The sequence below is a fragment of the Suncus etruscus genome, chromosome 9, assembly GCF_024139225.1.
Source record: "Suncus etruscus isolate mSunEtr1 chromosome 9, mSunEtr1.pri.cur, whole genome shotgun sequence".
Lineage (NCBI taxonomy): Eukaryota > Metazoa > Chordata > Mammalia > Eulipotyphla > Soricidae > Suncus > Suncus etruscus.
Genome location: NC_064856.1, coordinates 41,365,456 through 41,384,759, shown reverse-complemented (window position 1 = coordinate 41,384,759; position 19,304 = coordinate 41,365,456). Strand labels below are relative to the sequence as shown.

At 39.8% G+C, this 19,304-nt stretch overlaps 1 pseudogene; it reads right to left on the bottom strand.

Moving 5' to 3' along the window:
• Nucleotides 1-502: 502 nt before the first annotated feature.
• On the bottom strand, nucleotides 503-17,329 carry LOC126018413 (40S ribosomal protein S7-like; annotated as a pseudogene).
• Between the last annotated feature and the right edge of the window lie 1,975 nt (nucleotides 17,330-19,304).

The window sequence follows — 19,304 nt, the reverse complement described above, 5'->3', positions numbered from 1 at the left end:
CTCATCTGACCTCCTACCTCTTGAGTTCTGTCTCTTGTATTTCTCTATAAATTCTTAACTATTTGTGGTTCTTTAAACCCTCTAGACTTTGAGCTGCCTGAAATAATTGTTTTTTTTTTTTTTTTTTGTCAGTCTGGTAAGTAACTCTTAAACCTTTCTTTAACAATTCAATAACATTTCATTTTCTGAAAAATCAAAGTGATCTCACACAGTAGCATCTTACCTTCTGTGACCTGACATCTCTGTCAGAACACTTTATTCCTGGGGTCATTGCTGTGCCCATTTCATGCTGTAAATATAAAAGAGAATATTATCTCACATGTTGTTGGAATAAACCAAGGATTCCCTCCTAGAACCCCATCAATCTTGATTACACTGATAAAATATTGAAGGGGAGGAATGGGATGAGGAAATCTCTTCAAATCTTTACTCTAACTCCCAAATCCGTTCTTTTTTTTTTTTTTTTTTCACTGTGAATGATATTTTATTTAGACATTTTTGTTTACAGTTGACATTCTGGGAATTCAAAATTAACATCCTTCCCATGAGCTTCTTATAGATACCAGAAAAGGTTTCAACCTTATGTTTCACATTGTTTTGTTGTGTTTTGTCCACAATTTCACTAGGGAAGACCAAGACCTCCAGGATTGCATCATACACAGCTGTTAGGGTGCTGCTTCTAGGATGCTTTTGCTTATTCTTTGTAGGCTTTTTCAAGGTGGCTTAGGCAAAATTTTCCTCTGAACTTCTCCACTGAACGTTTTCTCCAATTTCCATACTAGCCAGACTTGGATTTTCGGGAAAGACTTTAGTTGAGGAATGGGCATGAATATTATAATAGCTTGTCGACCACCATCAACTTCAATTTCCTTGGCTGCTGTGATATTCAGCTCCCTAAGCTATGCCTTCAGGTCCGAGTTCATCTCCAACTCAAAAAGAGCCTGGGAAATGCTAGACTTGAATTTGTCGACTTCTCATCATTGGGCTTCATGATCTCCTGTTCGAACTGACCATGGCTTTCTCCCTCAAAGTTGGCAGAAAACTTCGAGCAGACAAGAGCCCCCCACCAAATCCATTCTTTTTTTTTTTTTTTTCTTCCTTTGGAGGCCTAGTGGGACTTTTTTTTTTTTTTTTTTTTTTTTTTTTTTTACAAGGAGTACAGATTTGATTATTGTTTCTTAAATGGGCTACATGGATGTCCAGGGGTTTCCTATAAAGAGTAATACTTTTCTATCTTTATTTTTCAAATAAAAACGTGAAAAACAAAACCACTTTTTTTTCAGGTGAATATGTCCTGCTCTTTATTTCCTTAACTCTCTATTCGTGAGTCCTTTCAAACTAAAGGGAAAGACTAGTCTCTTTCCCACATTTTATTGTTAGCGTCCTCAAAGTTTTGTATTTTAGGAAATTGGAGAGTTCAAAAACATTAAGAAAATGTCCCAAGTTCATTAAATTGAAAAAGGATTGAGTTGGAATTTGTCTTAGGCATTTAAAACTACAAATCTATAATTTTTCTTTCCCTTTTTATATTCAGGAATTAAGGGTGAAAACAGAATGAGATATTGACAATGAAGATAATTTGGAATATGTAAAATGCTAAGTAGATGGGAGATATTAAATTTTTTGTCATCAGCAATATTAACAATATGCAATGATCGGTACAAAATGTAAATCTTAAAATCATCTCCTCAATGACAATAAAGGAGTAGACCAAAAGAAAAATAAATGAATCTTTTTTAAAAATTTTTATTGTGACCAAAGTGTATTACAAATCTTTCAGTGCATCATTTATGGTACATAGTGACAATGAATGAGGGGCATTCCCACCACCAGTGCTGTCCTCCCTCTGCCCCTGTTCCCAGTATGCATCCCATATCTCCCTCCTCTACCCCCCAGAATGCTAGTGCAACTGGTCTCCACTTTACAGCTTGTTGTAGAGTGAGCATCTATTCCACAGTCATTGGAGATAAAAAGGATAAAAAAAAAAAGGGGAGAAAAAAATTTGGTGACAACTACCAAAAAAAGAAAGAAGAGAGAGAGAAAAAAAGAAAAGAAAAATGAAAGGAAAAAAAAAAATGGACCCGGCAAATAAAAATAAAAATAAATCTCTAAATAATAACCACAAGAGTGAAAAAGAAAGAGAAAAGTGGAAGAACAAAGAGAAGGAAAATAAAGTAAAAAACATATCAAAACAAAACAAGAAAAAGTATGGGTGCTGGAGTGGTAGGGTTTGGCCTTCCCCCCACTTTTTTTTTTTTTTTTTGCATAGGCACAGTAAGTATTGGGGAAGAAAGGGAATTCCCGTGGCCTAAGAGATTCAGGGTTTCTCCATCCTTGAAGCATACCATCATGGGATCACCCCTGGCTCCATATATACTCATTACCCCATCCCAAAGGCTTTTTTGTGATGCCAGGAAAGTTTCCTCTCGGTTGTGTGTGAGAAAATCAAGCCACTGTAGCTAGCGATTTTGGTATTTGAGCAGGTTATAGGTCAGGGTCTAGGATAGAGTCTCTAGGTTCTAGAGGTTCCTATCCATCGTTGTTGTTGTGTTAAGTCTTCTGTAACACTTGCTCCCTGTTTTCGTTCAGACCCTAAGCCGAAGCCTAAGATATTATGGATCCAAAGGTTCTGCTCAGTCTCTGTTGTCCAAGTTGGATCTTTGCAATAAGACATATTGTTGTTGTTGTTGTTGTTGTTGTTATTGTTTTATGTGTCCTGGGCTACAGCCTAGGGTAGGGTTTTCCTTATTAGTCCCAAGGTAGGCTCTGTTCAGTCACGGTTGTCAAAGTCAGTTTTCTGTTGTTGGTGCTCTTATTTTTCACAGTTCAAAGGACAATATCTCTTCTGATTTACATTTAGTGTTAGGTGATGTGATAGGACATCCTGGTCTTAGGTCAAGTTTTCCTTTCCTCGTTGTCATATCAAAACTGGCACAAGTTGGTGCCAGAGTAGTGTTATAAATCTCCCAATGGAGCTTAGTTCCTGGTGTGTTGCCCAGAGCTGTATTATTTCTATATTGGGGATCTGGGGTTTAGGATTGAACTAACACTGTCCAATCTCCTGGGGACTGGTTATATCCACATGACATATGTTCAGGATGGGAGGCACCCTTCTGCTATAAAAAGTGAGTTCTTATCCCTAGAAGATAAGATCTTGTTTCTATGTCTATGGTTTCCCCTTTTTTACTGTGCCCATACAAAAATGTATGGTGTCATACTGGTTCTATTCTGGGTAAGGATGACAGGCTGCACACACAGTCTCTGTCATCTGGTTTTGTTCTGAGCTTTTATCCCAGTCAAGGCTTTTTGTACCAAGCAGCACCAAAAATGGTTAAGGATAGAGAAAAAATGTATATATTAAAATAGAACAAATAAATAAAACTGAATTAAGAAGAAAAGGTATTTAAATAAAACAAGTGGTGGAGGAGGCTACTTGTATAATTAGGAATACACATCTTAAGATGTATTGTTATACAGGCATTGAACTTCGATAGGCAATATAAGACTCCCAATTAAGTCTTTTGATATATTCTGTGGGGAGTAAAAGCCAAGGTACTTTTCGATTCACAGGCCTTGGAATTGAGTTTGAGAGATGCTTTGCTGCATATCGAGACCATATAGTGTCTTTGAGCTGGAGTTTTGTTGAGGCCGATCCTGTATCATGCAACAATCCACGATTTGGTGGGGGTGAGAGGGGCCATCAAGCATGAGTCAGCAGGCATGCTGGTTGTAGTTCTTTGCTGAGGCATGAGAACGGGGACCCAGAGGGTGTCTTTCACTGAGGAGCTGGAAGGTGATCTGTTGGGGCAGGAGGTCAATCTTGGTGCCTACCGAGTTAGGAACTGAGGGTAAAGAGGGTTAAATTAGGGGAAGATAATGGATCAGGATTAGGAGATGAGGGGATAGAAGAGACACAGGGGTAGGGGAGAGGCAATACATGACAGGGGCTATATACAATATATATATATATATATATATATATATATATATATGAATTGTTTGTGATTTCGGCTTGGAGTCAGTACGGAAAGTCACGTCCATAAAGACTGACTTTAAAGATCTATTTGAGTGTTATCATCCAAATCTTTGGTATTCTGTTTCCTTTCCTAGGAACCGTCTAGAATAAAGAACATTTTTAGATAATGCTTAAAAAGTATATTTGTCCGTGCGGTTATGAAAATGAAAATGAGGTAAGAAAAGACACTGCTGCAGGGGGTCCAGTATGAATACTGGAGGAGTTTCTCGGTCTCCTGGACTAAGTGGTCAGCCCAGGAGGCCATTGGCCAGCTGTCTGCCCTGATTCCCAGCCATACTCGTAGGAGAGGAGCAGGAATCCTGGCATGTGGAATCATCTGGGTCCAGCTGCAGCCTTCTTCTCCAGTTTGAAAACGCCTGGGATTGGAGTTTCCCTCCTCCTCTCTCTCCCCAGAGCCCAATTGCCAGACCTAGCCCTGAAGACCAGTTTGGCATGGGGGGGATCTCAGTCTCCTGGACTAAGTGGTCAGCCCAGGAGACCATTGGCCAGCTGTCTGCCCAGATTCCCAGCCATACCTGTAGGAGAGGAGCAGCAAAATAAATGAGGTTTAAAAATGCAGTATAAATACTAATTCAGCATACAAAACAAATTAGAATATGACCTGCAACATTTCACATGCTTTACTTCCTCCTTAAAGAATAGCCAGAATGCATTACTGTTTTAGAAAATATTGCTTCAGCTAGAATATTCAATGGTCAGATAGCTCAACTTTCTCGTTTTTTTTTGAAGCTTTAGTGCTAGAAATATAAGTGGTGTCAGATAAGACATCCCCACATGCTCAGATAGATTTTTCCCAATATATTGGAGCAAGTTCATTTTTCCTTTTTTTTTTTTTTTTTTACACGTTAGTGCCACTTTGGCAAGTGGAACTAGTCAATCAAGGCCCATTTTTGACAGTAAATCCTTGCATCTACATATAACTCTACATATAACACAACCTTAAGGATTCACAATGGAAAACTATGAAAAGATTATTCTGCTCTGGATTGCATTTAGTGCACATTATGGTCGTGCCCTGCTTAGATTACCAGTTACAGCGGACTAAGCATATCTCTTAATTTTAAAAAATGTATGTGGGTGTACTGAAATTTCTTTTCCCAAGAAAGACAATTATCTTTCCAAATCGAGTTATTGCTTCTGAAAATATCTTGATTCTTAGTGAGAGACTCAAATTGTTCTATACCTAGAACAAATGAAATATGCAGCTTGCAGTACTAAATGTCATTTCCAAGGGAGAGCTGTTCAGTGCTTTTACTTAGATGCATCTGGATTTCCTTATTATTCTTCTGCTACTCCAAAAGATTGCCTTGAGCTGATTTCTTTCTAAATAAGATCTTTCTAGTAGTTTTTTCACCTTATCTGAATATCATATGAAAATGCTCTTTATTCTAAAAATTAAAAAGATATTTTCCTCTGTATTTCAAGTGCACTGGGGATTATTATCTAGAAATAGGTCTTTTTTTGGGGGGGGGTTGGTTTTTTGGGCCACACCCAGTGATGCTCAGGAGTTACTTCTGGCTCTGTGCTCAGAAATCGCTCCTGGCTCGGGTGACCATATGGGTCACAGGGGATCAAATACAGGTCCATTCTGGGTAGCCGTGTGCAAGGCCCTTCCACTGTGCTATCGCTCTGACCGCTAGAATTAGGTCTTTTTTTAAAGCAAAAATAGATTCATTTTAACTTGTTACAATCAATAGTTATGAAAATCCTAATGTATATATAAATGCTGGAGTGAAAAGAGACAGGACCAGAGTTTTGAACTGAGATCTTGTGCGTCAAGGTCAGGTTTGAGTTCTGTAGTTGTTACCATAGGCAGGTTCTTTGACTTCTTTGAGCCTCAGTCTTCACTTTATTTATTTATTTATTTATTTATTTATTTATTTATTTATTTATTTATTTATTTATTTATTTTAGGTCACACCCGGCAGTGCTCAGGGGTTTTTCCTGGCTCCAGGCTCAGAAATTGCTCCTGGCAGGCACGGGGGACCATATGGGACGCCGGGATTCAAACCGATGACCTTCTGCATGAAAGGTAAATGCCTTAGCTCCATGCTATCTCTCCGGCCCCTCAGTCTTCACTTTAAAAGTGAGGATGTTGGGGCCAGAGAGATAGAATGGAGGTAAGGCGTTTGCCTTGCATGTAGAAGGATGGTGGTTTGAATCCCGGCATCCCGTATGGTCCCCCAAGCCTGCCAGGATTGATTTCTGAGCATGGAGCCAGCCAGGTGTGCCCCAAAAAACAAAACAAAACAAAAGTGAGAATATTATCAATGTCATAGGGCCATTGTGAGAAATAAAGAAAAATAAGCGTGCCTAATATTTAATGAACACTTGCTCTGTGCTTAGCATAGTACTACTCAAATTTAGAAAACTACAACAGATCCCAAATGGAATCTTGTATGCCAATATAGTACCTAAGTTTTGGTTTTCAGTTTTATTCTCTACCCAAAACGGTATTTTCAAACAATCCCTCTGTAATTTCATAGTCAGCACAAGTAAGAAATATTCTTCTTTGTTTTTAGGCCAAGTTGGTGGTTCTTTCAGGTGTACTCCTGATTTTGTGCTCAAGGATCACTTGTGTACTTTGGGAGATCACATGTAGTGTTGGAGAACAAACCCATATTAGCTAAGTTTTGGGTTTTTTTTTTTTTTTTTTGAAGCACACCCATTTGATGCTCAGGGGTTACTCCTGGCTAAGCACTCAGAAATCGCCCCTGGCTTGGGGGGACCCTATGGGACGCCGGGGGATCGAACCGCAGTTCTTCCTTGGCTAGCACTTGCAAGGCAGACTCCTTACCTCTAGCACCACCTCACCAGCCCCTAAGTATTCTTTTTTAATCACTTAATTAATTGTTTTTAATTTGTTTATTAAAAACACAACTGTATACATTTAAGAAACATCTGACTTCTCTCAAGAAAGTTTGTAAAATCTTCGAATTATTTCAGACATTTTTTTTATTTTAATTATGACAACAAAGATGCAAAGAAAGAGGACAGGGTAAAGTTACAGTGGAAACCCAATCACCCATAAACAGAATTCTCGGTAGTCCCATCGATGATATCCCAGCCTTGAACTTTCAGCAAAAGAACATTAAGAAAAACAAAACTGAACCCATGTACAATACAATTACTTTGTCCCTCAAATCCCCTGTTGTAGTACATACTATTTCTTAGCAGCACACATATAATCTAAAGACATTAGACTTATGTAACTCCTTAAACATTGAGGGCAAAGTACATTTCTCTAGTTTCATGCACATGCTTACTAGTTTAAGTTAACCTCAAAAGTTTTAGTGGGTTGTTTTTCTTAAGGATTGGAGTCAAGGGAACATAGTAAAAAACGGTATTAAAGTGGCATTTGTTTGCATAGGCCCACCAAAACATAAGGGACATGGAAAGACAAATTATGGTCTAAATACAAGGAGACCCTACCCCTGAAGTTTCCTGGCACAGGACTGACTCTAGGCTCCAGGCAAACTAGTTTGTCCAATTCAAGTCATCCTCTGTAGTGGCAATACACCTCCATTCCTCACATAGTCTCTGTTGTTGGTATCATGCTTCTGTATTAAAGATCCTGGAGTCTGCATATCCCATATTGCAGTCAGGATGGTGCAGAGCATCCTCTCGTTTCACTTCACACTTAAGGGGCAATAGAGAGAACCATGTCCTGTAGAGCAGGTCATTGTTGTTGTCAAGTCTTCTCAGTGTAAACGGAAGTCTCTTTTTAGGAGGTCGATGTCAGACCCTTGGTAGTGTCTTTCCTGGTAGAGGACTGCTTCCAGCTGTTGCTATAAAAGACCTTGGATGTTTCGTAGATAGCTTGCCTGGTTCTGGCGTGAATGGAGGATGCCCATTCTTCTGAGGCCTGTGCCAGGTCATTATATCAATGTTCAGGGTGTAAGGTCCCATTTTTTTTTGTTTTGTTTTTTTTTTTGGTTTTTGGATCACACCTGGCAGCACTCAGGGGTTACTCCTAGCTCTACACTCAGAAATCGCTCCTGGCAGGCTTGGGGAACTATATGGGATGCCGGGATTCCAACCACCAACCTTGTGCATGAAAGGCAAACGCCTTACCTCCATGTTATCTCTCTGGTCCCATTTCAGACATTTCTTTTATTGTCCCACCTCTTTTATGATCATAAAACTCTTCCCTTTTTTATAATTGCTGCTCTTTTCATTTGCTATATTGAGTACTGTCCAGTTAATGAATTATATAATACAGTCATTTTCTCTCTAAAATTATCTTAACTTTTGTTATTTAACACTATTAAGTTCTTTATATGTAGTATCTTATTTAATCATCACAATAAATATGTTAGGCCAGATAGTGAGATTGGGGCTGGGACACCAGCATACATACACATTGTCGCTGATTCTTGGGTTCCCAAAAAATAATTTTATGGAAAGCACAAACATATTTAAAGCATATTTATATTGAAAGGTAACAGAAGCAAGTGAAGGAAACTACTACCCAGCTGGGATAAATTGAAATTTTTACATAAGAGAAAGGAAAAAGGGCTGGAGTGATAGCACAGTAGTGGTAGGGTGTTTGCCTTGCACACTGCCGACCCAGGACAGATCAGGTTTAATTCCCGGCATCTCATATTGTCCCCAGAGCCTGCCAGGAGTGATTTCTGAGTGCAGAGCCAGGAGTAACCCCTGAGCACTGCCGGGTTCTACTCAAAAACCAAAACAAAAAGAGAGAGAAAGTAGCAAAGACAATCCCACAAACTCACAAACTGGCCTTGCAAAAGGCTACAGATAAGGCAACATTTTTTCAAACCCTATATCATATATTGCTAATATTAATTCTTTAAACTTATTTCAGGAGTCCTCTACTTAAAAACTTTAGATATGATTTATCAATTTTAGAAAGAAAATATACTACTTCTTTTTTTTGGTGGGTGAGGGTCGGTCACACCAGTGGCATGCAGGGATTAGTCCTGTTTATGGATGATTGTCTTCCCATTGTAACTTCACCTTGTCCTTTCTTTGCATCTTTATCTTCATAAAATTATATATATATACTAGAGTTTTTAGTCCATAGACTGTTCCCAACTGGGAAGATTCAGCTGTTTGTCCTTTTTTTGTTGTTGTTGTTGGGGGAGATTAATTGTGGGGCTGGGTCTTTTTCTTTTTCTTAATTATAAGTGTTTTGCTTCATAATTTATCTTCCAACATTTCTTTCTGTGAGAATAGACAATGAACCTAGGAAACCTGATTATAGCTCAAGACATTTAGGCATTGCTGTAGAGGTGTTAATACAGACTTTGACTCATCTCTACCCTCTCCTTTATCAGGGATGTGGAGATGGACCATGCAGGTGGTCAGGGACACTCTATTGTGGCTGTTATCTCCCTAGTTCCCATTAGCAACAAGAATCCATGGACAAATAGATCTCAATAATCTGCTTTCTGCCCAGGACTAGCCCATGGCCAGCTGTGCAAGGAGGGACTCAGCATTGGAAGAATCACAGCCATGGTTAGAGGTAGAGAACATTCAAAGTCTTCAAGGTCGTTGTATTAATATAAAATATAGAGTCCTAGTGTTGGGGTGAAACCTTTCTCAGCATGAAGCCTGTAACCCTTTCGCCAGTGGGTCTGAAGGGGAAGGATAATAGCATAGAAATTCACGCACAGTCAGATGAAGTTTCAGAAGTCAACAAGCTTTATTGCAAGGCCCTAATTGCCATGTGCATTTTTCCTCATAGCTTCTATGCTAAGCTTTTTTAAGCAGCCTCCTTCAGCTGCCCTCCATCCATCCTAGCTTCATCTGCCTTATCTCCTCCCCCCAGCCAGCCCTATTATCCTCACATTCAAACAACAGCCCCTCCCCAGTGTGGGTGTGTCTGACCATCCAGGTGGGATAAACAGGAAGTTGGGGGAAGGGTAACACAAGGTCATGACTGATTTACATATCATGATGATCTACATATATGTTCTGGGGGGGGCATGAGACATGAAAGCAGAGATGTTGATGTGAGTTAAGTTCTTCTCATTAAACTGACAGTGCTGAGTCCTATTGCTGCATTTGGGCTAATTATAATAAGCAGTTATTTTAATAACAGTTCCAATCTGGAACTGTCCAGAAAAAATACTCTTGAGTAAGACAGGAAGAGAGTCAAATATTGAGGGAACAACATCACACAATATACCTGTGAATCTCCCAGAAGCCCCAGAGCTGGCCTCTGTTTTGACCTTTATTAAGAATGAGGCCTTCATTAAGAATGAGGTAAAATATGGACAAAAAGATACCTGAAACTTTGCCAAACTGTAAAAATGACCCCCCCCCTTAAAAAACATAGCTTAGGTATAGTTAGTGAAAGAAAAAAACCTCTTTAACAAATGGTTCCTGACTAGGGTGTTCTTTTATTCCAATCTCTTGCCTTTTTTTTTTTTTTTTTTTTGGTTTTTGGGTCACACCCAGCAGTGCTCAGGGGTTACTCCTGGCTCTACACTTAGAAATAGCTTCTAGCAGGCTCGGGGGACCATATGGGATGCCAGGATTCGAACCACCATCCTTTTGCATGCAAGGCAAACACCCTACCTCCATGCTATCTCTCCAGCCATTCTTGCCTTTTTTTTTTTTTTTTTTTTAGTAAACATCTTGGATAAATACTTTGAAGAATGTTAGACAAAGAGCCTGGCTTAGACTTGGAAAGGACTTCCACTCCCATCTCCTATAACCAAAGCTTGCTACCAATGCTACATGTCATAATTAATTTCATTTTATCTTAGCCTGATTGGAGTTGGCTTTTATTTGGATATTCTACTATATTCATCGGGAATGAACAGCATATTTAAAAGTGACTTCCACTAAGAAGAAAAATGTTTCTCCAGGGGGCCATTAAACTTTTTATTTATTAAAGAACTGTGGTTTATAGTTATTGATAGTTGATTTTTAGGCATCAAATATCTCATTCAATCCCACTACCATTATAAACTACCATTACTAGTACTCCCATACTCCATCATCTCTTCCTCTTACCAACTTCCTCTAACTCCTGCCTGCCACTTTGGCAGGTGCATTAAAATTCAGTGGTTTCAGCTTATATCTCATGTTTTTTTAGTGTTGTTGAATCTGTGCTTTGGATGTATAGCTATACCACTCTCCCACATTACCAATATAATCAAAGCCCAGACCCCTATTTCTTCATTACCTTCCTTTCTCATCTTCCTTCCTGCATTGATTTCTTTTTTATTTTTTTCCCTCTGTCCTTTTCCTCTGTAGGCTCTGAGGTGATCTAGGCATCAGATCAGGTTTGTATTTTTAGTAATTACTTATTAAACCCCCGGAAGTTTCAGAAACAGATTTGGAGAGAGGAGTAGGTTAAGAGAAAGAGCCTTGAATCTTCCTCTGGGTGACCACTAGAAAAAAGGAGGTCCTTTTAAATTTCTTGATGCATTCAGGTTGTAGTTCTATAGATTTGAATCGGTAGAACCTGTAGTTGCCATGGAAACTGTTTTGCCATTTCTTAATTATAGAAATTATTGCCTTTTTACACGATGAAATAAAGGAGTTTGAGGTCTGAAAAAAACCATAAAGGTCATCTAAAACAAATGGAGAAACTAAAGGTAGAAGAGGGAAAGGACTGTCAATCGCAATTAGTTTCTTAAATTATATAATCTAATGCTTATTCATGAACATTTATTTCAATAAATATTTATTAAATGCTTAGTGTATTGAAAGTCTTGGCCAGATATGGAGAATGCAAAAGTAAATGAAAACCAATTGTTATGTAGGTCACACCTGGTGATGGAGGGAGTCAGAGGGCATTTAAAGAGAAAGCATCTCCCCTATTTTTTTCTTCCCAAGGGCTAAAGACAAACCAACTGTTCATTTTTCCTCAACTACTTACTCTCAATACTTATAAGACTTGATGTCTGAACTTTTTTCCAAACCAGGAATTCTTCATTTCTCAGTAGTATAGACTACTAATAACAGCTGTAAATTTTAATTCAGTTCTGTCCTATAATTAGCATCTGATCCCACAACAAAGCAGTGCTATAAGATCATCCTATTCTTCAATTCAGATGTCAATTATCAACCCTAAATCTTCACCGTTTTTTTTTTTTTAACTGACTATTCAACTATGGTTGCCTCTTTTGGCCTGTTCATTTGCAGGGGTAAATTTGATATTCAAGGGGCACATCAGTGATGGAACCTTGAAAATAGAGTTTTATATTCTAGAAGGTATGTATTTAACTGAAACCCCACTAGCTTGACCTTTCGATAGTCACCTAATGATTCTGATGACATTCATCTAGTGCAGGGGTCTCAAACTCAATTTATCTGGGGGCCGGAGGAGGCAAAGAGGGGGTGAGGCAGGGTCAAATAAGGGATTTCACAAAAAAAAAAGTCCTCAAACGTCATTATTAACAGTTTTAATTATTTCTTCTGAACATGAATAGAACATTGAGTGAAGATTATGAACAGTTCTGAACATGGCATCGTTTGCCTATTCCTTGCTGCCAGAGACTTGACAGTGCTTCTTCTCACAGATCTGAACCACATTTGGCTTTAGAGAGGAAGCAGTTGAGACCCTCAGTATGGCTGATCATCATTAAGTCTAGACCTGTATTTTGACTTACTGAACTTCAATGTGGAGAATAAATTTTCACACAAATATGTGCTCCCAAAAAGGCACATGGTGTGCTTGAACATTCGGGAAAGCTCAGGGAAGCTGGGGGGCAATTCTTTCAAAAATTGCCCATGCATGTCTGCTTTTCCACTAATCTACCTGAACTTGGTTTTGAGATCAGAGTTGCATTGCAGGTCAATGAGCTCCATTTGAAGCACAGGAGGGGCATCTTGCAAATCAAAGGAAAAGGGGTCCACAAAAATTTGGAAAGTGGCTCTGTGCTTTTTGAAGTCTGCAAATCTGAGATCAAATTCCTTCTTGAGCTTAAAAATAGCATACATATTTCTCACCACTGAATGGTATGCCTGCATCTACAAGTTCCTTGCATGCTGGGAAATGGCAAAGGTTTGTCTGAGAGAGCTGGAATTTCCATAACACAAGTTTTGTGGAGAATGCTCTCACATTGCCACAGGCAGCACTGATAAGCTGTTCCAGGCCTTGCAACATCTTGTTTAGTACATTCAGCTTATGTGTGATGTCAACAAGAAAAGCTAAGTCCATGAGTCATTTGTGATCACTCAACTCAGAAACAGCATTCTCATCCTTCTCCATGAAGGCTTTCACTTCTTCTCTCAACTCAAAAAGTCTTTTCAGGACATTTCCCCTGCTGAGCCAATGTACCTCGGTGAAATAAAGCACATCTCCATATTCTGACTCCATTTCCTCTAAAAAAGCATGGAACCTTCTGTGCGTTAAGCTCCTGGATCTGATTTGGTTGATGCATTTTACAACAACAGAGATCACATTGTCACACAGCAGGCATTTACTGCAAAGGGCCTACTGATTGATAATGCAGTGAAGAGCAATGGCCTTCTCTACACCCTCCTCTTCAAGTTTTTTTTGAACAATTCCACCAGTCCATTTTTCCTCCCTGTCATCGATGGCGCTCCATTGGTTATTATTCCAACAAACCTCTTCTACGGCAAACCTGCATTCTCAATGGCATCACACAGATGCCAAAATATCTCATTAGCTGTGGTCTGGCCATGCATTGGAATTATTGTGAGCAGCTCCTCTGTCAATTCAAAATTGCAATCAACACCACGGTCATAAATTGTGAGCTGCTCAGTGTCTGTTATATCTGTGCCCTCGTCAAGAGCAACTGAGTATGCATCAAAACATTTGGCTTTCTCACACAGTTGATGATAAATGTCACTTGACATGTCAGAAATGCGCTCTGCCACAGTGTTGGCAGAAAGGCTGATTTTGCTAAACTGACCTTTCTTTTCCGGACAGATAATACTTGAAGCTTGTAACATGCATTTTTTTTAACAAACTCTCCTTCTGTGAATGATTTCCCTGCCTTAGCAATCATCTCACTAGCCATGTAACTAGCTTGGACTGATGCAACATTCTCTTTGGTTGCTTTCTTGAAGAAATCTTGTCGCCTCATTAGACATGCTTTAAGACTGGCAACCCGCTTGGCTTTCTCATTTCCTTGATATTTTGCACATTCCTCAGCATGTTTAGTTGAATAATGGCGTTTCAAGTTGTATTCCTTGTGCACTGCAACTTTGAGCAAATAAGACATGTGGGGATGCTCCTGTGCTCAACAAAGAAATACTGCATCTCCCACTTTTCCTGAAATTGTCTGTGCTCGTCATCAATCTTTCTCTTCACTGCAGGCTGTGATGAAGTCATGATGAACGTATGACAAAATCTAATGCTGTAATAAACTTCTCTCCCTTAGGCCTCTGATAATGCAAGGGACAGCGGGCAGGAGCAGCGGAAATGACATCTTCGCTAGGCGAAAGTATTCGCGATTATTCGCTTACTGAATATTCGCAATAAAACATCGCATTAGTAAGAAAAAAAGTTGCATTAAACATTTGCATACCCCGAATGGAACTGCTTGGGGTATGCGAATGTTTAATGTGACTTTTTTCTTACTAATGCGATTTTTATTGAGATTATTTGGTAAGCGAATAATCGCGAATACTGCGATATTTGAAAGCCGGCCGTGGGCCACAAAATGTTGTATGGAGGGCTGCAAACGGCCCGTGGGCCGGGAGTTTGAGACCCCTGATCTAGTGTGTCTCTGTGTGTGTGTGTGTGTGTGTGTGTGTGTGTGTCTGTGTCTGTGTCTGTGTGTGTGTACATATAAATGTTTTTTGTGCTAATGTTGCTACTTTCAAAGAAAAAGGAAACAACTCACACCCCTGGGAATGTTCTGTGGCTCTTAGTACTAATGGAGAGCTCCTTACATGGTGTTTTAAATTATTTTTCTTAATTTCTAATTGATTGAGTGGGTAGGTGAGGGGGAGCAACCTCATAGCTCTGCTGTGTAAAAATTGCTCTGTTTCTAATTTGCTAAATAAACAAAAAGTTATTTTTATTTGTGACATTCTTAGACATTTTCTCTCTACTATGCTGTACTTAAGTAATGAAAAATTAAAAAAAGGAGGCCCTGCAAGTACCACAGAGGGCCTTTATTGGTGCTGAGGATCAAGCCTAGGTTTGATTCCTGTTAAGCATAACCCCTGTACTATCTGGTCCCCCAAGTCTAACATTTTAAATATACAATTCATTTGTATATTTTAAGTCAGGGCACTCAGGTGAGTTGTATTTTAAAATATACAATTTAGTTGTTTTTATTTACAAGATTGTGCAGAACATTTTTTAATCAATATAAAAGCAACGCTGTGCACATTAGCAGAAACTCTTCTTTTGGGGGGGGGGGCATCACATCCGGCAGCGCTCAGGAGATACTCCTGGCTCTATGCTCAGAAATCACTCCTGGCAGGCTCAGGGGACCATATGGGATACCAGGATTTGAACCACCGACCTTCTGCATGAAAGGCAAAGCCTTACCTCCATGCTATCTCTCCGGCCCTAGCAGAAACTCTTAATGACTCCTTCCTTCCCTTCACAAAAACTAATCTCCTCTCTGTCCTTTGATATGCTTCTTGTGGACATTTCACATAAATAGAACCAAAAATACATGAACTTGTATTCTTTTTTTGGGGGGGGAGGAGGTCATACCTGGCAGAGCTCAGGGGTTACTCTTGGCTCTACAATCAGAAATCGCTCCTGGCAGGTTCGGGGGACCATATGGGATGCCGGGATTTGAACCACCATCCTTCTGCATGCAAGGCAAACGCACTACCTCCATGCTATCTCTCTGGCCCCAATCTTGTATTCTTAAAATATATTTAAATATATTTTAAAAAATATTTAAGATATTTTTAAGATTCATACACACTCCAGAATAACCACTTCATGTTTTGTTATTAGCTAATAAAATTCTATTATATGGTTAGATAAAATTTAATTTTGTGTATGTGGGTGGTAAACATTGATTCTCAGAGATTTCTCTTGTTTCTGTACTCAGGAATCACTCCTGACAGTGCCCAGGGGGACCTTATGGGGTGTCAGGAATTGAAGCTGGGTTGACTGCATACAAGGCAAGCTCCTTGTGCACTATAATATTTTTCCAGCTCAAAATTACATTGTATTTATTCATTTCTTAACTATCATGTACACATTTTGTGAGTGTTTGTGTTTATAATACTACCAGTAGAATATCTAGGACAGAACTTTCTGGGCCATGTGATCATGACTTTATATTAATACCAATTATTTTCAATCAATACATTAGAGATCTCATGGCCAGTTTCTTAGGAACATATTTGTGAGAGTTCATTGGGTAGACTTGGGACTCTAGCGAAGTCTTATGTGTCAATCCCAAGGGACTGGGGAGCATGAGTCTGGAAGCAAATGCCGACACAGAAAATAATACACATAAGATAGAAGAGAATAAAACGGGTTTAGGAAACTTCCTTCACAAGCTTTATGCTCACCAGCAAAGGATACCGGAAGTTAGATAAACTAGTTGTGGAAACCGAAACCACAAGCTGCTTCTCCCAGAGACCCAACACAAGGTCCTTATTGGGAAGAGAAAGGCCACCCCCTTGGGTGAAGAACAGGTAGGGATAAGGAACCAATCCAGAGAAACTTCCAGTTCAAACAAACTTCCAAACAAGCACAAGCAAAAAATTATCCCAAATAGAGCGAAAACCAATTACTCCAACAGGGCACTTAGGTAAGTTGAAAAAAAAAAAATCACACTCTAAACACGCAAGACTGAAATTTTCATCTTCTCCTACCTGTGGGGCCCTGGATTCTGAACAAGGAAGGACACAATTTTGTAAAGAACTATATCTTTTGTTTTTGTTTTTGTTTTTTCTTTGCTTTTCAGGCCACACCCATTTGGTGCTGAGGGGTTACTCCTGGCTAAGCGCTCAGTTAGGGGGACCATATGGTACGCCGCGGGATCGAACCTTGGTCCTTCCTTGGCTAGAGCTTGCAAGGCAGACACCTTACCTCTAGCGCCACCTCGCTGGCCTCAAAGAACTATATCTTGTAGACATCTTGGACTTCTCGTTCTCAAGCCCAAGTTTCCATTAACACTGTCCCAAGCTACCTGGCCTTACCAGGTAGAACCTCCTCATTCCCTCCCTTGGGCTGGATCCTCTCCTTTGAGAGGCAGCCCTGGCTAGTCAGTTGGGGTGTTGTAGTGGACAGAATAAAGTTTTCTTTTGCTTTACTCCAATGTGTGGTCTCCTCCTTCGACTCTGGATCCTAACACTAGCCACCAGTCTTCTTTCCTGAGAATGTTCACACGGCATATTGAGGATGATCCTGCTGCCCATAATTGCCTTTCATTAAATGAGGCTTTAGGACCAGACACTATTTGTTCCCATGGAGAGCAGCAGGCAGACTGAGATTTGTTCAGAGGTGCCCTTGCAAGTGTGTCTGGGGCTTCTTGGATGCTACCTTCTGTCTCTGCTACTGTGATGTGGACTAATTTGTAATCATTTCTGAACAAAATGAGTACAGTCTCACTATTTTTCCATTTTCTTCCCTTACCCTTATCTTAATTCTGCTTACTTTACCCAAACCTGGAATATCCATATTATACCCAGAATGTGTAGAGTGGAATTCCGAGATATGGTGAAGGGTGTAGGGCTCCACACATCATAATCCAGCCCCAAGGAATTGGGTCTGAGAGAGAGAGAGAGAGAGAGAGAGAGAGAGAGAGAGAGAGAGAGAGAGAGAGAGAGAGAGAGAGAGAGAGAGAGAGAGAGAGAGCTCTGCCCGCCAAATCAGCCAGCCATCCTTTATTAAAAAACTCTCATCCTCAAATGACCAGGAAGTAGAGGGGTAGGGGGCTTGGGGAAAGGAAGCAAGTGGTAGACTAAAAGCTTATCTGAGCTAGTTCTGTCCAGATGGGTTTTTGACTTCTATAGGAAGAGGGTAGGTAGGAGGAAGGGTAATGAAGCCAGGAAAGTTGTAAACTAACAGTAGGGAAGTTATCACTAGAGGGGTGGGTGGTGTGCTAGGACAGTGCAAGCCTGAAAGTCTATCCTAAGCTCCTTTGTAAATCGTGACACCTACATTTAAAAAAAAGTCTTTGGGGGGGGCAGAGATGGTACTAATCAGATGGGAGTGGCCTTGCAGGATCAGCAAAATTGTGCCCCTTGTGACTCTGTGGGATGCTGGGCATAGCTCAGGGCAAAGCGAAGACTGAATGGGGATGTCCTGTGGTTCTTGGGGCCACTTGAGAACTTCTCACTTAGGTTTTGTTTAGATTATTTCTTCTTTAAAACATTTTTATTGAAAACAATAAAAACATTATGAAGTACAAAAAGAAATAAAAATAAAAAATTTCAGCTTCAGAGATAAATATGGCCATTTTCCCTTCAGGGGTTGACTCCTTTTTTTTTTAAACAAGCAGGACTGTGTTGCAACATTCACTGCAATCTTTTCCATTTTGAGCATTTTCCCATGCCATTGAACGTTTTCAAGTTATGCTGGGATTAGCAGAGCAGTTATATTATTCTAGGGTAAATTACTGTCAAATATATCGTTTCATTTGTCTTTGCTGGCTTAACCCATATGATTTCAGCCTCCTTATTCACCCCTATCCCCATTCTCTAAAATCAGGCCTGCCATAGCCTGAGTTGTAGTTGGAGAAAGAAGTGGAGAAAGAGCCTCTTCAGATGGGTGACATGAAGCCCTAGACAACCAGAAAGGCTATTGCAAGGGAAGTCCACATAAACATTTCCATTTGATAATCTCTGCTCACTGAGAGCTGCTATTTAGAAAGACTCTGCTCACTCATTGTTCAAACTGGATCAGTGCTCTGGCCACTTGATTCTGCTTAATGTGACAAGTTGCACCTATTACAATTTGAAGGCTCAGTCTCTTGATCCACTAGACCGTGACATCTAATGGAGAACCTAGAAAAAAGTGAAGAGGGGATGGGTTACAAGAAGAAGAGTGGAGCAAAGAGGTCAATTTGAGCTGAGGGAAAGGTTATAGAAAAAACAGAGACATGCTATATTATGGGAGGAGAGGAATAGAAGGGAATGAAAGAATTGTAAAAATATGATGTCAACTCTGTATTATCTTCATGATGTCCACATAAGATGAGTTATTTTGAACAACTTTTGTACAATAAATAAATTATTTTCTCACAAGGACACAGATGTAGGGATTATTGCTTATTTGTTTGTTTTGAGCCATATTCACTGATGCTCAGGGATCCCTTCTGATGGAGCTCTGGGGACCATACATGGTGCCTGGGACTAAACCTGGATCAAGAGCATTCAAGGCAAACACATA